Source organism: Arachis ipaensis, chromosome B6 (assembly GCF_059453495.1).
Source record: "Arachis ipaensis isolate K30076 ecotype BB chromosome B6, ASM5945349v1, whole genome shotgun sequence".
NCBI lineage: Eukaryota > Viridiplantae > Streptophyta > Magnoliopsida > Fabales > Fabaceae > Arachis > Arachis ipaensis.
The window spans coordinates 101742501-101762500 of NC_142441.1; the positions used below are offsets into that span (position 1 = coordinate 101742501).

The 20000-nt window shown below is 39.8% G+C and overlaps 2 non-coding genes across 2 annotated transcripts; both read left to right on the forward strand.

Moving 5' to 3' along the window:
• Positions 1-7936: 7936 nt before the first annotated feature.
• Positions 7937-8040, forward strand: LOC148562084 (small nucleolar RNA R71). Its single transcript, XR_015886500.1, has one exon. It is a non-coding gene; the product is annotated as a small nucleolar RNA R71 (small nucleolar RNA).
• A 9737-nt stretch (positions 8041-17777) lies between these two features.
• LOC148562085 (small nucleolar RNA R71) lies at positions 17778-17881 on the forward strand. Its single transcript, XR_015886382.1, has one exon. It is a non-coding gene; the product is annotated as a small nucleolar RNA R71 (small nucleolar RNA).
• Positions 17882-20000: the final 2119 nt, after the last annotated feature.

The following is a 20000-nucleotide window of genomic DNA, read 5'->3' on the forward strand; positions in this document are numbered from 1 at the left end:
TTGAGTGAGCAATTCGGATTAGAAGTGTGTTCTAGTTGAGCGGAATCAAGATTGAGATGAGTATTACGGAATGTAAAAGTGGCGGGAAAAGTAAATGACAAGAAATTGAAATGGCGGAATCTTAAATTGCATGAATTAAAGAGCAGAAACTAAATTGCTGAAATTAAAAGGGAATGGGGGTGATTGCATGAATTAAGTAGCAGAATGTAAAGAGAAAGTGGAAATCAGAATTGGGGAATTCATTGGGTTATAGGAGATATTGAGATCTCCGAATCAAAACATGTTTATCTCTTCCTCAACCAATGCGTTCATTGAATTTTGCTTGGCAATCTTATATGATTGGATCCCAATTCCTTGGCTCACCAATGCTCTCTAAAAACAAACAAATTCCCAATCCCTTGGTTTAAATGTTCATAAGAAGAGATGATGCTTGATCACTGATTATACCACACAATTTCATGAACCACAATTTGGTAGGATTACATGTCACAATATCCATCCAAACCCCAATCCAATCCACTGTGAGAAAGCTTCTCTAGCATGAATCCTCCATTCCTTTCCCAAGGCTCCGAAGGATTCCAAGTATGAGTAGTTTCTTTCCCAAGACAACTACTCAATGGAATTAGATCGAGAAGCTTTCTAACAAAATTCAAGAGAAAAGATTGAAGAAGAAGATAAACTATTATTGATTCATTGAATTACAATAGAGCTCCCTAACCCAATGAAAGGGGGTTTAGTGAATCATAGCTCTGAATTCAATTACAAAGAAAAGGGAAACTAGCTAAAAAGTGAAAGTAAAAGTCCCTCTAACTTAACTTCTATCCTATTTATACACTTTCTATATTGAGCTTCAGTTGTGCTTCTTGGGCTTTGAGGCCTCTCCTTGCTTTCCTTTTGCCTTGGGTTTATGATCCATAATCTTGATGAGGTTGTTGATCCAAATCCTGTAACATTTATTGAGCCAACTTAGTGATAATCAAATAATGACACATGACTCAATAAATTGAGATTTCAAACTCATCAATCCTTCAGGCCCAATCCCATAAACCATGATATTCAATTGGGTTTCATACCAAAGTAAGTTTAAGTTAATCTTTGTGCTCAAAGACTAACTTAAATCACAATATTTTTGGCCCAAGAACCTTTTCCAAGAGTGGCGTTTAAGTTGTAGTTTAAGCTTAAACTGCAGCTTAAACGCCAGACACTTCCAGTGAGGCCTTTTGTAGAAGCACGTTTAAGCTTCAGTTTAAGGTTAAACTGAAGCTTAAACGTGGAAATAGGAAGGGCAGCCCTGGAGGTCGAACACGTTTAACCTCCAGTTTGAGGTCAAACTGGAGGTTAAACGTGGAAAAGGGTGGAGGCATACTGGAGGTCGAACACGTTTAACCTCCAGTTTGAGGTCAAACTGGAGGTTAAACGTGGAAGCTTAGAATGATAGCCCTGGAGGTGTCGAACACGTTTAACCTCCAGTTTGAGGTCAAACTGGAGGTTAAACGTGGAAATGGAGAGAGCAACCCTGGAGTAGAAAAGCTGTCGAACACGTTTAAGCTCCAGTTTGAGGTCAAACTGGAGCTTAAACGTGGAATGGCTCCCTGGTACTCTTCCTGGTTCTGGCGTTTAACCTCCAGTTTGAGGTCAAACTGGAGGTTAAACGTGGAACTCCTCCCTGGGTGGCATACTCATTCTGGCGTTTAACCTCCAGTTTGAGGTCAAACTGGAGGTTAAACTTCAATTCCAGCATTTCTTATCCTTCATGATTTTTGGCGTTTAAGCTCTAGTTTAGGCTTAAACTGGAACTTAAACTCCACATGTGATATTCAAGCTTCCTTTATTGATTTTGTTGCTTCCTTGCCTAGCCTCTTCTTCCCTGAAATCATCCAAACAATTGCATCAAAGTCTTGCAAAATTTCATGAGAAATCTTCCATTCATAGCATTTAAGTATTATAACTAAAACTCATGGAATATGCATCAAAATCATGTTGTTTGGATGGTTCATTGCTTTGTTCTTCATTTAACCATTTTTGGTTACTTTAAGCTCAAGAAAATGCATAAAACAACTAAAACTAACAGAAAAATGCTAGTGAAACTAGCCTATGATGCCTTGGCATCACAACACCAAACTTAATACTTGCTTGTCCCTAAGCAAGTCCTGAGTTATTTGAGAAGAAAGTATGAAACAGAAAGCAATTACATTGGCTATATTAGCAAGCATTTGAAGTTCATCAGAAGGGTTTTATGCAGAAAGTTGCAGCATCACTTTTTCATACTTATCAGGTAGGATTATCACTTTTTCATTGCATCCATCAAGCATTGCTATGGCCTCTTGTTATTCTTATGTCTTTGGCACTTTTCTCTTCTTTGTTTTTCTTTTCTTTTTCTTAGAGCTTCTTTTGCTCCTTGTTTGCTTAGTGTCATGTGTTGCACAAGCCTTTGGCATTATCTTTTTCTTATCAGTGCACTACACATATCCACTTTAGGCATTTTAGTTTACATTTCTTCTTGAGACATTGGTGCCCAGCACCTCTTTGTGTGACTAAATGTTTTGTATTTAGGTTGCTCTTGATAATGGACTTTTGGTTGATAATCCCGGGTTAGTTAACCCAAGTTACCAAGTGTTGAAACACTCCTCAGAACCTATTCATCCAAGCATATCCTTAATACATAAACACCACAGGCATTTGTCTCAGAAGTTCAAACCATTGGTACCTAGCTTATTTTCTCAATTTTTTTGCTTTTTGGTTGCCTTTTTCCGTGGCTTTTTTTTTTTTTTTCTTTTTCTTTCTTTTTCATGGCCAAAGACATTTATTCATCAAGATCCATAGACAATTTTCACTTTCTACATAAAAATGATAATTCTACACTCTAATTTTAGTGATCTGACTAAACAATCAAGCATGCATACCACCACTTAATTCTACTTGATTTGTCACTAATTTAGCCAAGTTACTTTTGTTCAAACTTTTCTTTTATTTTTTTGGAAACAGAACAAGCATGGCACGCACTTGTTTAAGAAGGTGAAGTTATATCCAAATATCTAGGCATTCACTTTATTCAAAGCAATTAACAAACACACATACTAAAAAAAAATGACTCATAAAAAAAAAAAACTCCACATAACACTTAAATGACTTATGATGAAAACACGTTCATAAAGACAATTCACCAATTATCATTTGATTATTAAGGAACGAGACCACCTCTTATTTATTGCTTGGTTCTTCTTAATTCTTGGGATCCTGCTTCTTCTTGCTTCCTGCCTCTTTTTGACCACTTGTGCTTCCTTTGTCTTTTCTTATGAGCTTTTTCCAGAATCCAGCCTTTTTCATCGTTTCTTCCACTCCTTTTTCAAGGATCATTGCCTTGTTTATTTCTCCTTCTTTCCTCCCTTTGAAATACTCATCATAAGCTGGGAATGCTGGGTCCATCTTGTGTAGATGTTCCCCTATGTAGTTGAGCTTGATTTGCGAACTGATGTTGTAATCAGCTTGGACTGAGTATCTTGCATTCTGTAAAGTGGTGGCTTCCTTGATTGCCAAGACATTGGCATCTTGGTGTTGGCATATGTGGCTGAAGGATTCCTGTAAGTGTAAATTTTGTTCCCTTTGCAGATCGAAGAATCTTGATTCAAAGTTCCTTTGCATATCCATCATTTTTAGATGAAAGTCCTCTTGTCTCTCCTGAGACCTCATGTATTGTTGAGACATTCCTTCCATGATTTCCTGCATTCTGCTCATATCCATGGGGTCTCTGGGAATTCGTTGTCTTCTTTCAGGAGTTGCTTGCTCTTCTTGCTCTTCTTCTCTATCTTCTCCTTCCTGTCTTTCTTGTTCTGCTTCTTGCTCGGCTTCCACTTGTTGCCCTTCTTCATTTCTTCTTCTTGTATGTCTTGGAGGAGTTGGGCCAAGAGTCATTCTGTGTGCAGTTATGGCCAGTCCAGGATATAGCCAATTAGGTCTTTCATCCTCAAGTGGTACTTGGGCATCGATGCATAGTCTAATGATAGTGCTAGGGAAGTGAAGCCAGGATTCAGGGTCACTTTTCTCACTAAACTCTTGTATCTGTTCAGCAATGAGTTTATGAACTTTGATCTCCCCTCCAACCATAATGCAATGTAGCAAGATGGCTCTTTTAGGGACTATTTCTGAAGAATTTGCAGTGGGTAGGATGGATCTCCTAACTATTGCATACCACCCTTTAGCTTCAGGTGTTAGGTCTCCCCTTCTCAAGACTCTTGGAGCCCCTCTTGTTTTTCTCACCCATTCAGCTCTGATGGCACAAAGGTCTTCAGCAATAGTTGTATAGTCAGGTTCTCCTATCATCCTTTCTTCATAACTTGCTTGGCTGAAATGTATGTTTTTCAGGCCAAGAGTTTTCATGATTGCTTTGGGACTGAAGTCAACTTCCACCCCTCTCACATAGCTTTTGTATGTGGGGTTCTTGGTTTGATCCTCCCTTACTGCATTTGCATAAAACTCTTTCACCAAGTTGATGTTGATTCTAGTGATTGGCTTAGTTAGGAGCTCCCACTTCCTCTTTTTGATCTTTTCCCAAACACCTGGGAACTCATCCTTTTCAAGGTCAAAGGGAACCTCAGCTAGTACCGTTTTAGGTCTCATCCATTCGGCTTGAATCTCATGGAACACTGATCTGTATCTCCATGCATCGAATTCCCTGTTTTCCTCCATTGGCTGCTTGTCTTTTCTTCTTTTGTGGCTAGATGAAGCTGCCATTGATTCTTTGGTTTTGGTAAGTGACAAGCTAAAGTTGACAAGGTAAAGCAAGAAGTGTTGTTGGAAGTGTGGTGAGGTTGTTTTCGGTAAGAGATAGTTATGCTATTATGAAGGGAAATGTGTATGGAGAAGAATTGGTGGTGTGGGACTCGTTCCCCAAGTGGTTCTTTATAGTGCCCATGAGTGAAAAATGGACGGCTAGGGTGGTTTGTGAAGGGTGGCTTGATGGTAAATATATGAATTGTGGATAAGGACGATTTGCTTTTCATTTTCTTGGAAGTATTCTGGATGCATTAGGTTGTACATGTAGCTTTCTTTTCTTGCAGAACTTCCTTTTCCCATGTGTTAGTTTCAAAGATTTGTGAATTTTCTTTTTGACCAAGCACGTACCTCCCTTTGTCTTTTTCCTCCATTTTTGTCTTTTCTTTTGTACCTGCACAAACAAACAAATTTGCTATCATTTTTCGGTCCATGTGAATTATGAATAGTATTTGCACATGTAAATCAATGCTTGTCTTTAGGAGCTTATAGCCGTGACTTCTACATGTATGCACACTTATTATTTGGACACCAAACTTAGTGTTTGGTTAAGTCTCCTGATGACATGAAATCCATATTGGTTGTCCTTAATGAGTGTGCATAATTCTAATAAATCATAGTCACCTTGGCTCTTTGATTCTAAACAAAGTTACTACCCTAAGTAATTGAAACCAAAGTATTAAAACATGTGAATGGTATACTTGTCATGAATTTTGAAATCCAGAGGAACTTCTTGCTTTTCATAAACTGTGTTCAAAAAGAACACCAAACTTAATGTTTGGTTGTGCACCTTGAATGAAAGATGGAATTCAATTTGAGTAAGATTTGGGAGTGCCATCAGGCACACCAAACTTAGAGACCCATTGTAATTTACATGCAAGGTTTAGTGCACTTAATCAATAGTTGTCCTGAGGATTCAAGTTCATGCATAAGAAACTATGCTTTATTAGATGTAAAGCAAAGCACTAAAGATTAAGGATACTAAAAACATGGGTTGCCTCCCATGAAGCGCTTCTTTAACGTCACTAGCTTGACGGTTGTCCCTTGTTAGGGTGGATTGTAGTGCTTGACGTCTTCTCCTCTCACTATGACAACGTCCCCACTTGATTCATTCATGATCTCTAAATGTTCCATAGAAAGAACTTTCCTGATTGTGAACACTTGAGGGAGCTGGGAAGGAATGGTTTTGAGGCCAGGTGGGATTGGCAGATAATGACTTGATATCACGTTATCTCCCTGAGAAAAACCTTCAGTGGGAATTTTCTTATTTCTCCATCCTCTTGGCAATCTCCCTATCACTCTTCCCTTTCTCTTGAGGATTTCTTCATTGACCCTTATGTCAGGAGGATCCTTCTGATCTGTTTCCTCTGATTCTTGTGGCTCTAACTCTTGCAACTCTTGGTTGCCTTCCAAGGACTGTTTTAGAGTTTCAGCTGCTGGATTCCTTTCCTCCAAACACAGATAGCTACTATCATCCTTAGGCTTTTCAGGTTCTGGTTCAGGCTCAGATGCAGGTTTGAAAACTTTGAAAATGAGCTGTTCATCATGTATTCTCAGAATTAGCTCTCCTTGTTCTACATCTATGAGCGCTCTAGTAGTGGCTAGAAATGGTCTGCCCAGAATGATAGGGTGTAAGTAGCTTTCCTCCATGTCCATAATGACAAAGTCTGTGGGAAAGTAATAATCCCCCACTTTCACCAGCACATTTTCAACTACCCCTTCAGCTTGCTTCTGAGTTTTGTCAGCCAGTTGTATGATTACATCAGTGGATCTCACCTCATTCAGTTGTAGCCTCTTCATAAGAGTTAGAGGCATCACATTTATGCTAGCTCCTAGATCACAGAATCCTCTGTCAATTTTTGTTTCCCCTATGATGCAAGGGATATGAAAACTTCCTGGGTCCGTTTTCTTAGAGAGTGTGTCCTTCTTGATGAGAGCACTGCATTCTTTGTTCATTGTTACCGTTTGTCCTCCCTTCAAAACTCTTTTCCTGCTTAACAATTCCTTTAAATACTTGATGTGTGTGGGCATTTGATGAAGAATCTCAAGAAAGGGAATATTGACATGAAGAGAGTTAAATGTCTCTAGAAACCTTGAATAGGTTTTCCTTTTTTCACCTCCTCCTATCCTCTCAGGAAATGGTGCTTTTGGTTGGTATATTTCCATCATGCCTTTTTGCAGTTCCTTGGCTTGCTCAGTTCCACCTTCCTGCTTAACTTCTTCCACACCTTCCTTCAAGATTTCTGGTTCCTGCTCTGAGGACCTGATTCCTTCTTCTTCTGAGATTTCCTTCAATATGGTGATGGCCTTGCATTCTTCCCATCTTACTCTCTTTTGTTCCCCTTTAGGATTCTTTTCTGTGTCACTAGGGAACACTGCAGTTGATTTGGGTGCCTGTTGAGATAGCTCTCCTACTTGAGATTCCATCCTCTTGAGTTTTTCACCATGGCTTCTTAAGGTAGTTCTCACATCATCCCTGAAGCTCTTCAGTTCAATAATGTCTTGACTCATGGTTGCCATCATTCCTTCTATCCGGTTTAATTGATCTTGAAATTGTTGGTTCGGATTAGGTTGGGTATGTTGATTATTTTGGCCATGATATGATGGTTGGGGGTAAGTGTTTTGTGTGGCTTGGTATGATCTTTGGTTGGAGTTTTGGTATGTGGAATTGTTTTGTTGGTTGTGGTTGTAAGGTTTGTGGTTTTGTGGTTGGGTTTGTTGGTTTCCCCACCCAAAGTTTGGGTGGTTTCTCCAGCCTGGGTTGTAAGTGTTGGAATGTGGATCATATGATTGCCTTTGTTGGTTTCCCACATAGTTAACCTCATCCCAATCACCTCCTTCAATGCCTACTTCCTCTTGATCTTATGTGTGTATTGCAGCCACTTGCTTTGTTTCTATTTGCCTGGTAAGCTCTGCTAGTTGCTTGGCAAACACCTTGTTTTGGGCTAGAATTGTATCAACATGGTTCAGCTCCATGACTCCCTTAGTGTTGTGCCTTTCTGATGCATAGTAGTACTCATTCTCAGCCACTGTCTCGATCACTTCAATGGCTTCTTCCACAGTCTTTTTCCTGTTCAATGAACCTCCTGATGAATGGTCTACAGCCTTCCTTGATTCATAAGAGAGCCCATCATAGAAGATGTGCAGTTGCACCCAATCATGGAACATGTTTGGTGGGCATTTCCTTGTCAAGTCCTTGAATCTCTCCCATGCCTCGTAGAGAGTTTCACCATCTTGTTGTCTAAAAGTCTGAACCTCAGATCGAAGCCTATTGACCTTTTGTGGAGGGTAGAAACGTGCCAGAAACTTGCTTTCCACCTCATCCCATGTTGTTAGACTCCCCCTTGGGAATGATTCCAGCCACTTAGCTGCTTTGTCCCTAAGTGAAAATGGGAACAAAAGCAGTTTATAGGCATCTTCCTGGACTCCATTGGACTTCACAGTGTCACAAATTCTCAGGAATTTTGTGAGATGTTGGTTTGGGTCTTCATTAGCACTTCCTCCAAAGGAACAATGATTCTCCACTAGTGATATTAGCTGTGGCTTGAGCTCAAAATTGTTGGCTTGAATGGGTGGTTTCTGGATGCTACTACCACAATTCCCAGAGGTTGGGTTTATGTATGAACTAAGAACCCTCCTCTCAGGGATGGCATCGTTTCCATCAGCTCTCTCATGGTTGTGAACTTCTCTATCCATGTTGAGATCTAAAGCTTCCTCAAAATTGTCCTCAGATTCTCCTTCAGATTCCTCTTCTCCCACTACTCTCTTCCCTCTTGCTTCCCTTCTAAGTCTATGAAGGGTCCTTTCTGGTTCGGTATATGGAGGAGTTGATGTCTCTCCTCTCCTACCTGTCATACAAGAACACAGCTCAAACACAAACAAGTGAAATACTCTTGGTTAATGGAAGAGTATGGTTAGCTCAATTGAGGAATTAATTCAAACAGTTAGTGAGTCAGTGAGTTAGTTGCATGAATTTAAAGGCATAAAGAAGGAAAGCATGTAACCAAGTGCAGAAATTAAAATTCAACAAGTATCTTGGACAGAATTAACAAAGCAAGAGAAAATTGCTCAATCTAGTTAGCTTCCAATTTGAGAATTGTCAATCGAAAACCAATCCCCGGCAACGGCGCCATAAACTTGATGCGCATAAACTAGTTATGCTACGATTTAGGAAATTGCACGATCGGCAAAATTCCTTCCGGCAAGTGCACCGGTTATCGTCAAGTAAAAACTCACAATAGAGTGAGGTCGAATCCCACAAGGATTGGTTGAGTGAGCAATTCGGATTAGAAGTGTGTTCTAGTTGAGCGGAATCAAGATTGAGATGAGTATTGCGGAATGTAAAATTGGCGGGAAAAGTAAATGACAAGAAATTGAAATGGCGGAATCTTAAATTGCATGAATTAAAGAGCAGAAACTAAATTGCTGAAATTAAAAGGGAATGGGGGTGATTGCATGAATTGAGTAGCAGAATGTAAAGAGAAAGTGGAAATCAGAATTGGGGAATTCATTGGGTTATAGGAGATATTGAGATCTCCGAATCAAAACATGTTTATCTCTTCCTCAACCAATGCGTTCATTGAATTTTGCTTGGCAATCTTATATGATTGGATCCCAATTCCTTGGCTCACCAATGCTCTCTAAAAACAAACAAATTCCCAATCCCTTGGTTTAAATGTTCATAAGAAGAGATGATGCTTTATCACTGATTATACCACACAATTTCATGAACCACAATTTGGTAGGATTACATGTCACAATATCCATCCAAACCCCAATCCAATCCACTGTGAGAAAGCTTCTCTAGCATGAATCCTCCATTCCTTTCCCAAGGCTCCGAAGGATTCCAAGTATGAGTAGTTTCTTTCCCAAGACAACTACTCAATGGAATTAGATCGAGAAGCTTTCTAACAAAATTCAAGAGAAAAGATTGAAGAAGAAGATAAACTATTATTGATTCATTGAATTACAATAGAGCTCCCTAACCCAATGAAAGGGGGTTTAGTGAATCATAGCTTTGAATTCAATTACAAAGAAAAGGAAAACTAGCTAAAAGTCCAAGTAAAAATTTTTTTCCCTAACTTAACTTCTATCCTATTTATACACTTTCTATATTGAGCTTCAGTTGTGCTTCTTGGGCTTTGAGGCCTCTCCTTGCTTTCCTTTTGCCTTGGGTTTATGATCCATAATCTTGATGAGGTTGTTGATCCAAATCCTGTAACATTTATTGAGCCAAGTTAGTGATAATCAAATAATGACACATGACTCAATAAATTGAGATTTCAAACTCATCAATCCTTCAGGCCCAATCCCATAAACCATGATATTCAATTGGGTTTCATACCAAAGTAAGTTTAAGTTAATATTTGTGCTCAAAGACTAACTTAAATCACAATATTTTTGGCCCAGAAACCTTTTCCAAGAGTGGCGTTTAAGTTGTAGTTTTAAGCTTAAACTGCAGCTTAAACGCCAGACACTTCCAGTGAGGCCTTTTGTAGAAGCACGTTTAAGCTTCAGTTTAAGGTTAAACTGAAGCTTAAACGTGGAAATAGGAAGGGCAGCCCTGGAGGTCGAACACGTTTAACCTCCAGTTTGAGGTCAAACTGGAGGTTAAACGTGGAAAAGGGTGGAGGCATACTGGAGGTCGAACACGTTTAACCTCCAGTTTGAGGTCAAACTGGAGGTTAAACGTGGAAGCTTAGAATGATAGCCCTGGAGGTGTCGAACACGTTTAACCTCCAGTTTGAGGTCAAACTGGAGGTTAAACGTGGAAATGGAGAGAGCAACCCTGGAGTAGAAAAGCTGTCGAACACGTTTAAGCTCCAGTTTGAGGTCAAACTGGAGCTTAAACGTGGAATGGCTCCCTGGTACTCTTCCTGGTTCTGGCGTTTAACCTCCAGTTTGAGGTCAAACTGGAGGTTAAACGTGGAACTCCTCCCTGGGTGGCATACTCATTCTGGCGTTTAACCTCCAGTTTGAGGTCAAACTGGAGGTTAAACTTCAATTCCAGCATTTCTTATCCTTCATGATTTTTGGCGTTTAAGCTCCAGTTTAGGCTTAAACTGGAACTTAAACTCCACATGTGATATTCAAGCTTCCTTTATTGATTTTGTTGCTTCCTTGCCTAGCCTCTTCTTCCCTGAAATCATCCAAACAATTGCATCAAAGTCTTGTTCCACACGAAATGGAAGAAGGTAGCCCTGGAGAGTCATGTAGTCGAACACGTTTAAGCTTCAGTTTAAGGTTAAACTGAAGCTTAAACGTGGAGATAGGAAGGGCAGCCCTGGAGGTCGAACACGTTTAACCTCCAGTTTAAGGTTAAACTGGAGGTTAAACGTGGAAAAGGGTGGAGGCATACTGGAGGTCGAACACGTTTAACCTCCAGTTTGAGGTCAAACTGGAGGTTAAACGTGGAAGCTTAGAATGGTAGCCCTGGAGGTGTCGAACACGTTTAACCTCCAGTTTGAGGTCAAACTGGAGGTTAAACGTGGAAATGGAGAGAGCAACCCTGGAGGAGAAAAGCTGTCGAACACGTTTAAGCTCCAGTTTGAGGTCAAACTGGAGCTTAAACGTGGAAATGGCTCCCTGGTGCTCTTCCCACTCCTGGCGTTTAACCTCCAGTTTGAGGTCAAACTGGAGGTTAAACGTGGAACTCCTCCCTGGGTGGCATACTCATTCTGGCGTTTAACCTCCAGTTTGAGGTCAAACTGGAGGTTAAACGTGGAATGCTTCTTTAGTGAGGCTTTTCATTCTGGCGTTTAACCTCCAGTTTGAGGTCAAACTGGAGGTTAAACTTCAATCCCAGCATTTCTTATCCTTCATGATTTTGGCGTTTAAGCTCCAGTTTAGGCTTAAACTGGAACTTAAACTCCACATGTGATATTCAAGCTTCCTTTATTGATTTTGTTGCTTCCTTGCTTAGCCTCTTCTTCCCTGAAATCATCCAAACAATTGCATCAAAATCTTGCAAAATTTCATGAGAAATCTTCCATTCATAGCATTTAAGTAATATAACTAAAACTCATGGAATTTGCATCAAAATTATATTGTTTGGATGGTTCATTGCTTTGTTCTTCATTTAACCATTTTTGGTTACTTTAAGCTCAAGAAAATGCATAAAACAACTAAAACTAACAGAAAAATGCTAGTGAAACTAGCCTATGATGCCTTGGCATCACAACACCAAACTTAATACTTGCTTGTCCCTAAGCAAGTCCTGAGTTATTTGAGAAGAAAGTATGAAACAGAAAGCAATTACATTGGCTATATTAGCAAGCATTTGAAGTTCATCAGAAGGGTTTTATGCAGAAAGTTGCAGCATCACTTTTTCATACTTATCAGGTAAGATTATCACTTTTTCTTTGCATCCATCAAACACTGCTATGGCCTCTTGTTATTTTTATGTCTTTGGCACTTTTCTCTTCTTTGTTTTTCTTTTCTTTTTCTTAGAGCTTCTTTTGCTCCTTGTTTGCTTAGTGTCATGTGTTGCACAAGCCTTTGGCATTTTCTTTTTCTTATCAGTGCACTACACATATCCACTTTAGGCATTTTAGTTCACATTTCTTCTTGAGACATTGGTGCCCAGCACCTCTTTGTGTGACTAAATGTTTTGTATTTAGGTTGCTCTTGATAATGGACTTTTGGTTGATAATCCCGGGTTAGTTAACCCAAGTTACCAAGTGTTGAAACACTCCTCAGAACCTATTCATCCAAGCATATCCTTAATACATAAACACCACAGGCATTTGTCTCAGAAGATCAAACCATTGGTGCCTAGCTTATTTTCTCAACTTTCTTGCTTTTTGGTTGCCCTTTTTCAGTGGCTTTTTCTTCTTCTTTTTCTTTCTTTTTCATGGCCAAAGACATTTATTCATCAAGATCCATAGACAGTTTTCAATTTCTACACAAAGAATGATAATTCTACACTCTAATTCCAGTGATCTGACTAAACAATCAAGCATGCATACCACCACTTAATTCTACTTGATTTGTCACTAATTTAGCCAAGTTACTTTTGTTCAAACTTTTCTTTTATTTTTGGAAACAGAACAAGCATGGCACGCACTTGTTTAAGAAGGTGAAGTTATATCCAAACATCCAGGCATTCACTTTATTCAAAGCAATTAACAAACACTCATACAAAAAAAAACAAAAGACTCATACTAAAAAAAAAAAGACTCCACATAACACTTAAATGACTTATGATGAAAACAAGTTCATAAAGACAATTCACCAATTATCATTTGATTATTAAGGAACGAGACCACCTCTTATTTATTGCTTGGTTCTTCTTAATTCTTGGGATCCTGCTTCTTCTTGCTTCCTGCCTCTTTTTGACCACTTGTGCTTCCTTTGTCTTTTCTTATGAGCTTTTTCCAGAATCCAGCCTTTTTCATCGTTTCTTCCACTCCTTTTTCAAGGATCATTGCCTTGTTTATTTCTCCTTCTTTCCTCCCTTTGAAATACTCATCATAAGCTGGGAATGCTGGGTCCATCTTGTGTAGATGTTCCCCTATGTAGTTAAGCTTAATTTGCGAACTGATGTTGTAATCAGCTTGGACTGAGTATCTTGCATTCTGTAAAGTGGTGGCTTCCTTGATTGCAAAGACATTGGCATCTTGGTGTTGGCATATGTGGCTGAAGGATTCCTGCAAGTGTAAATTCTGTTCCCTTTGCAGATCCAAGAATCTTGATTCAAAGTTCCTTTGCATATCCATCATTTTTAGATGAAAGTCCTCTTGTCTCTCCTGAGACCTCATGTATTGTTGAGACATTCCTTCCATGATTTCCTGCATTCTGCTCATATCCATGGGGTCTCTGGGAATTCGTTGTCTTCTTTCAGGAGTTGCTTGCTCTTCTTGCTCTTCTTCTCTGTCTTCTCCTTCCTGTCTTTCTTGTTCTGCTTCTTGCTCGGCTTCCACTTGTTGCCCTTCTTCATTTCTTCTTCTTGTATGCCTTGGAGGAGTTGGGCCAAGAGTCATTCTGTGCGCAGTTATGGCCAATCCAGGATATAGCCAATTAGGTCTTTCATCCTCAAGTGGTACTTGGGCATCGATGCATAGTCTAATGATAGTGCTAGGGAAGTGGAGCCAGGATTCAGGGTCACTTTTCTCACTAAACTCTTGTATCTGTTCAGCAATGAGTTTATGAACTTTGATCTCCCCTCCCACCATAATGCAATGTAGCAAGATGGCTCTTTTAGGGACTATTTCTGAAGAGTTTGCAGTGGGTAGGATGGATCTCCTAACTATTGCATACCACCCTTTAGCTTCAGGTGTTAGGTCTCCCCTTCTCAAGACTCTTGGAGCCCCTCTTGTTTTTCTCACCCATTCAGCTCGGATGGCACAAAGGTCCTCAGCAATAGTTGCATAGTCAGGTTCTCCTATCATCCTTTCTTCATAACTTGCTTGGCTGAAATGTATGTTTTTCAGGCCAAGAGTTTTCATGATTGCTTTGGGACTGAAGTCAACTTCCACCCCTCTCACATAGCTTTTGTATGTGGGTTTCTTGGTTGGATCCTCCCTTACTGCATTTGCATAAAACTCTTTCACCAGGTTGATGTTGATTTTAGTGATTGGCTTAGTCAGGAGCTCCCACTTCCTCTTTTTGATCTTTTCCCAAACACCTGGGAACTCATCCTTTTCAAGGTCAAAGGGAACCTCAGCTAGTACCGTTTTAGGTCTCATCCATTCGGCTTGAATCTCATGGAAAACTGATCTGTATCTCCATGCATCGAATTCCCTGTTTTCCTCCATTGGCTGCTTGTCTTTTCTTCTTTTGTGGCTAGATGAAGCTGCCATTGGTTCTTTAGTTTTGGTAAGTGACAAGCTAAAGTTGACAAGGTGAAGCAAGAAGTGTTGTTGGAAGTGTGGTGAGGTTGTTTTCGGCAAGAGATAGTTATGCTATGATGAAGGAAAATGTGTATGGAGGAGAATTGGTGGTGTGGGACTCGTTCCCCAAGTGATTCTTTATAGTGCCCATGAGTGAAAAATGGACGGCTAGGGTGGTTTGTGAAGGGTGGCTTGATGGTAAATATATGAATTGTGGAGAAGGACGATTTGCTTTTCATTTTTTTTTGGAAGTATTCTGGGTGCATTAGGTTGTACATGTAGCTTTCTTTTCTTGCAGAACTTCCTTTTCCCATGTGTTAGTTTCAAAGATTTGTGAATTTTCTTTTTGACCAAGCACGTACCTCCCTTTGTCTTTTTCCTCCATTTTTGTCTTTTCTTTTGTACCTGCACAAACAAACAAATTTGCTATCATTTTTCGGTCCATGTGAATTATGAATAGTATTTGCACATGTAAATCAATGCTTGTCTTTATGAGCTTATAGCCGTGACTTCTACATGTATGCACACTTATTATTTGGACACCAAACTTAGTGTTTGGTCAAGTCTCCTGATGACATGAAATCCATATTGGTTGTCCTTAATGAGTGTGCATAATTCTAATAAATCATAGTCACCTTGGCTCTTTGATTCTAAACAAAGTCGCTACCCTAAGTAATTGAAACCAAAGTATTAAAACATGTGAATGGTATACTTGTCATGAATTTTGAAATCCAGAGGAACTTCTTGCTTTTCATAAACTGTGTTCAAAAAGAACACCAAACTTAATGTTTGGTTGTGCACCTTGAATGAAAGATGGAATTCAATTTGAGTAAGATTTGGGAGTGCCCTCAGGCACACCAAACTTAGAGACCAATTGTAATTTACATGCAAGGTTTAGTGCACTTAATCAATAGTTGTCCTGAGGATTCAAGTTCATGCATAAGAAACCATGCTTTATTAGATGTAAAGCAAAGCACTAAAGATTAAGGATACTAAAAACATGGGTTGCCTCCCATGAAGCGCTTCTTTAACGTCACTAGCTTGACGGTTGTCCCTTGTTAGGGTGGATTGTAGTGCTTGACGTCTTCTCCTCTCACTATGAAAACGTCCCCACTTGATTCATTCATGACCTCTAAATGTTCCATAGAAAGAACTTTCCTGATTGTGAACACTTGAGGGAGCTGGGAAGGAATGGTTTTGAGGCCAGGTGGGATTGGCAGATAATGACTTGATATCACGTTATCTCCCGGAGAAAAACCTTCAGTGGGAATTTTCTTGTTTCTCCATCCTCTTGGCAATCTCCCTATCACTCTTCCCTTTCTCTTGAGGATTTCTTCATTGACCCTTATGTCAGGAGGATCCTTCTGATCTGTTTCCACTGATTCTTGTGGCTCTAACTCTTGCAACTCTTGTTTGCCTTCCAAGGACTGTTTTAGAGTCTCAGCTGCTGGATTACTTTCCTCCAAACACAGATGGCTACTAACATCTTTAGGCTTTTCAGGTTTCGGTTCAGGCTCAGATGCAGGTTTGAAAACTTTGAAAATGAGCTGTTCATCATGTATTCTCAGAATCAGCTCTCCTTGTTCTACATCTATGAGCGCTCTAGTAGTGGCTAGAAATGGTCTGCCCAGAATGATAGGGTGTAAGTAGCTTTCCTCCATGTCCACAATGACAAAGTCTGTGGGGAAATAATAATCCCCCACTTTCACCAGCACATTTTCAACTACCCCTTCAGCTTGCTTCTGAGTTTTGTCAGCCAGTTGTATGATTACATCAGTGGATTTCACCTCATTCAGTTGTAGCCTCTTCATAAGAGTTAGAGGCATCACATTTATGCTAGCTCCTAGATCACAGAATCCTCTGTCAATTTTTGTTTCCCCTATGATGCACGGGATATGAAAACTTCCTGGGTCTGTTTTCTTAGAGAGTGTGTCCTTCTTGATGAGAGCACTGCATTCTTTGTTCATTGTTACCGTTTGTCCTCCCTTCAAAACTCTTTTCTTGCTTAACAATTCCTTTAAATACTTGATGTGTGTGGGCATTTGATAAAGAATCTCAAGAAAGGGAATATTGACATGAAGAGAGTTAAATGTCTCTAGAAACCTTGAATAGGTTTTCCTTTTTTCACCTCCTCCTAACCTCTCAGGAAATGGTGCTTTTGGTTGGTATATTTCCATCATGCCTTTTTGCAGTTCCTTGGCTTTCTCAGTTCCACCTTCCTGCTTAACTTCTTCCACACCTTCCTTCAAGATTTCTGGTTCCTGCTCTGAGGGCCTGATTCCTTCTTCTTCTGAGACTTCCTTCAATATGGTGATGGCCTTGCATTCTTCCCATCTTACTCTCTTTTGTTCCCCTTTAGGATTCTTTTCTGTGTCACTAGGGAACACTGCAGTTGATTTGGGTGCCTGTTGAGATAGCTCTCCTACTTGAGATTCCATCCTCTTGAGTTTTTCACCATGGTTTCTTAAGGTAGTTCTCACATCATCCCTGAAGCTCTTCAATTCAATTATGTCTTGACTCATGGTTGCCATCATTCCTTCTATCCGGTTTAATTGATCTTGAAATTGTTGGTTCGGATTAGGTTGGGTATGTTGATTATTTTGGCCATGATATGATGGTTGGGGGTAAGTGTTTTGTGTGGCTTGGTATGATCTTTGGTTGGAGTTTTGGTATGTGGAATTGTTATGTTGGTTGTGGTTGTAAGGTTTGTGGTTTTGTGGTTGGGTTTGTTGGTTTCCCCACCCAAAGTTTGGGTGGTTTCTCCAGCCTGGGTTGTAAGTGTTGGAATGTGGATCATATGATTGCCTTTGTTGGTTTCCCACATAGTTAGCCTCATCCCAATCACCTCCTTCAATGCTTACTTCCTCTTGATCTTGTGTGTGTATTGCAGCCACTTGCTTTGTTTCTAATTGCCTGGTAAGCTCTGCTAGTTGCTTGGCAAACACCTTGTTTTGGGCTAGAATTGTATCAACATGGTTCAGCTCCATGACTCCCTTAGTGTTGTGCCTTTCTGATGCATAGTAGTACTCATTCTCAGCCACTGTCTCGATCACTTCAATGGCTTCTTCCACAGTCTTTTTCCTGTTCAATGAACCTCCTGATGAATGGTCTACAGCCTTCCTTGATTCATAAGAGAGCCCATCATAGAAGATGTGCAATTGCACCCAATCATGGAACATGTTTGGTGGGCATTTCCTTGTCAAGTCCTTGAATCTCTCCCATGCCTCGTAGAGAGTTTCACCATTTTGTTGTCTAAAAGTCTGAACCTCAGATCGAAGCCTATTGACCTTTTGTGGAGGGTAGAAACATGCCAGAAACTTGCTTTCCACCTCATCCCATGTTGTTAGACTCCCCCTTGGGAATGATTCCAGCCACTTAGCTGCTTTGTCCCTAAGTGAAAATGGGAACAAAAGCAGTTTATAGGCATCTTCCTGGACTCCATTGGACTTCACAGTGTCACAAATTCTCAGGAATTTTGTGAGATGTTGGTTTGGGTCTTCATTAGCACTTCCTCCAAAGGAACAATGATTCTCCACTAGTGATATTAGCTGTGGCTTGAGCTCAAAATTGTTGGCCTGAATGGGTGGTTTCTGGATGCTACTACCACAATTCCCAGAGGTTGGGTTTATGTATGAACTAAGAACCCTCCTCTCAGGGATGGCATCGTTTCCATTAACTCTCTCATGGTTGTGAACTTCTCTATCCATGTTGAGATCTAAAGCTTCCTCAAAATTGTCCTCAGATTCTCCTTCAGATTCCTCTTCTCCCACTACTCTCTTCCCTCTTGCTTCCCTTCTAAGTCTATGAAGGGTCCTCTCTGGCTCGGTATATGGAGGAGTTGATGTCTCTCCTCTCCTACCTGTCATACAAGAACACAGCCCAAACACAAACAAGTGAAATACTCTTGGTTAATGGAAGAGTATGGTTAGCTCAATTGAGGAATTAATTCAAACAGTTAGTGAGTCAGTGAGTTAGTTGCATGAATTTAAAGGCATAAAGAAGGAAAGCATGTAACCAAGTGCAGAAATTAAAATTCAACAAGTATCTTGAACAGAATTAACAAAGCAAGAGAAAATTGCTCAATCTAGTTAGCTTCCAATTTGAGAATTGTCAATCGAAAACCAATCCCCGGCAACGGCGCCATAAACTTGATGCACATAAACTAGTTATGCTATGATTTAGGAAATTGCACGATCGGCAAAATTCCTTCCGGCAAGTGCACCGGTTATCGTCAAGTAAAAACTCACAATAGAGTGAGGTCGAATCCCACAAGGATTGGTTGAGTGAGCAATTCGGATTAGAAGTGTGTTCTAGTTGAGCGGAATCAAGATTGAGATGAGTATTGCGGAATGTAAAATTGGCGGGAAAAGTAAATGACAAGAAATTGAAATGGCGGAATCTTAAATTGCATGAATTAAAGAGCAGAAACTAAATTGCTGAAATTAAAAGGGAATGGGGGTGATTGCATGAATTGAGTAGCAGAATGTAAAGAGAAAGTGGAAATCAGAAATGGGGAATTCATTGGGTTATAGGAGATATTGAGATCTCCGAATCAAAACATGTTTATCTCTTCCTCAACTAATGCGTTCATTGAATTTTGCTTGGCAATCTTATATGATTGGATCCCAATCCCTTGGCTCACCAATTCTCTCTAAAAACAAACAAATTCCCAATCCCTTGGTTTAAATGTTCATAAGAAGAGATGATGCTTGATCACTGATTATACCACACAATTTCATGAACCACAATTTGGTAGGATTACATGTCACAATATCCATCCAAACCCCAATCCAATTCACTGTGAGAAAGCTTCTCTAGCATGAATCCTCCATTCCTTTCCCAAGGCTCCGAAGGATTCCAAGTATGAGTAGTTTCTTTCCCAAGACAACTACTCAATGGAATTAGATCGAGAAGCTTTCTAACAAAATTCAAGAGAAAAGATTGAAGAAGAAGATAAACTATTATTGATTCATTGAATTACAATAGAGCTCCCTAACCCAATGAAAGGGGGTTTAGTGAATCATAGCTCTGAATTCAATTACAAAGAAAAGGAAAACTAGCTAAAAGTCCAAGTAAAAATTTTTTTCCCTAACTTAACTTCTATCCTATTTATACACTTTCTATATTGAGCTTCAGTTGTGCTTCTTGGGCTTTGAGGCCTCTCCTTGCTTTCCTTTTGCCTTGGGTTTATGATCCATAATCTTGATGAGGTTGTTGATCCAAATCCTGTAACATTTATTGAGCCAAGTTAGTGATAATCAAATAATGCCACATGACTCAATAAATTGAGATTTCAAACTCATCAATCCTTCAGGCCCAATCCCATAAACCATGATATTCAATTGGGTTTCATACCAAAGTAAGTTTAAGTTAATATTTGTGCTCAAAGACTAACTTAAA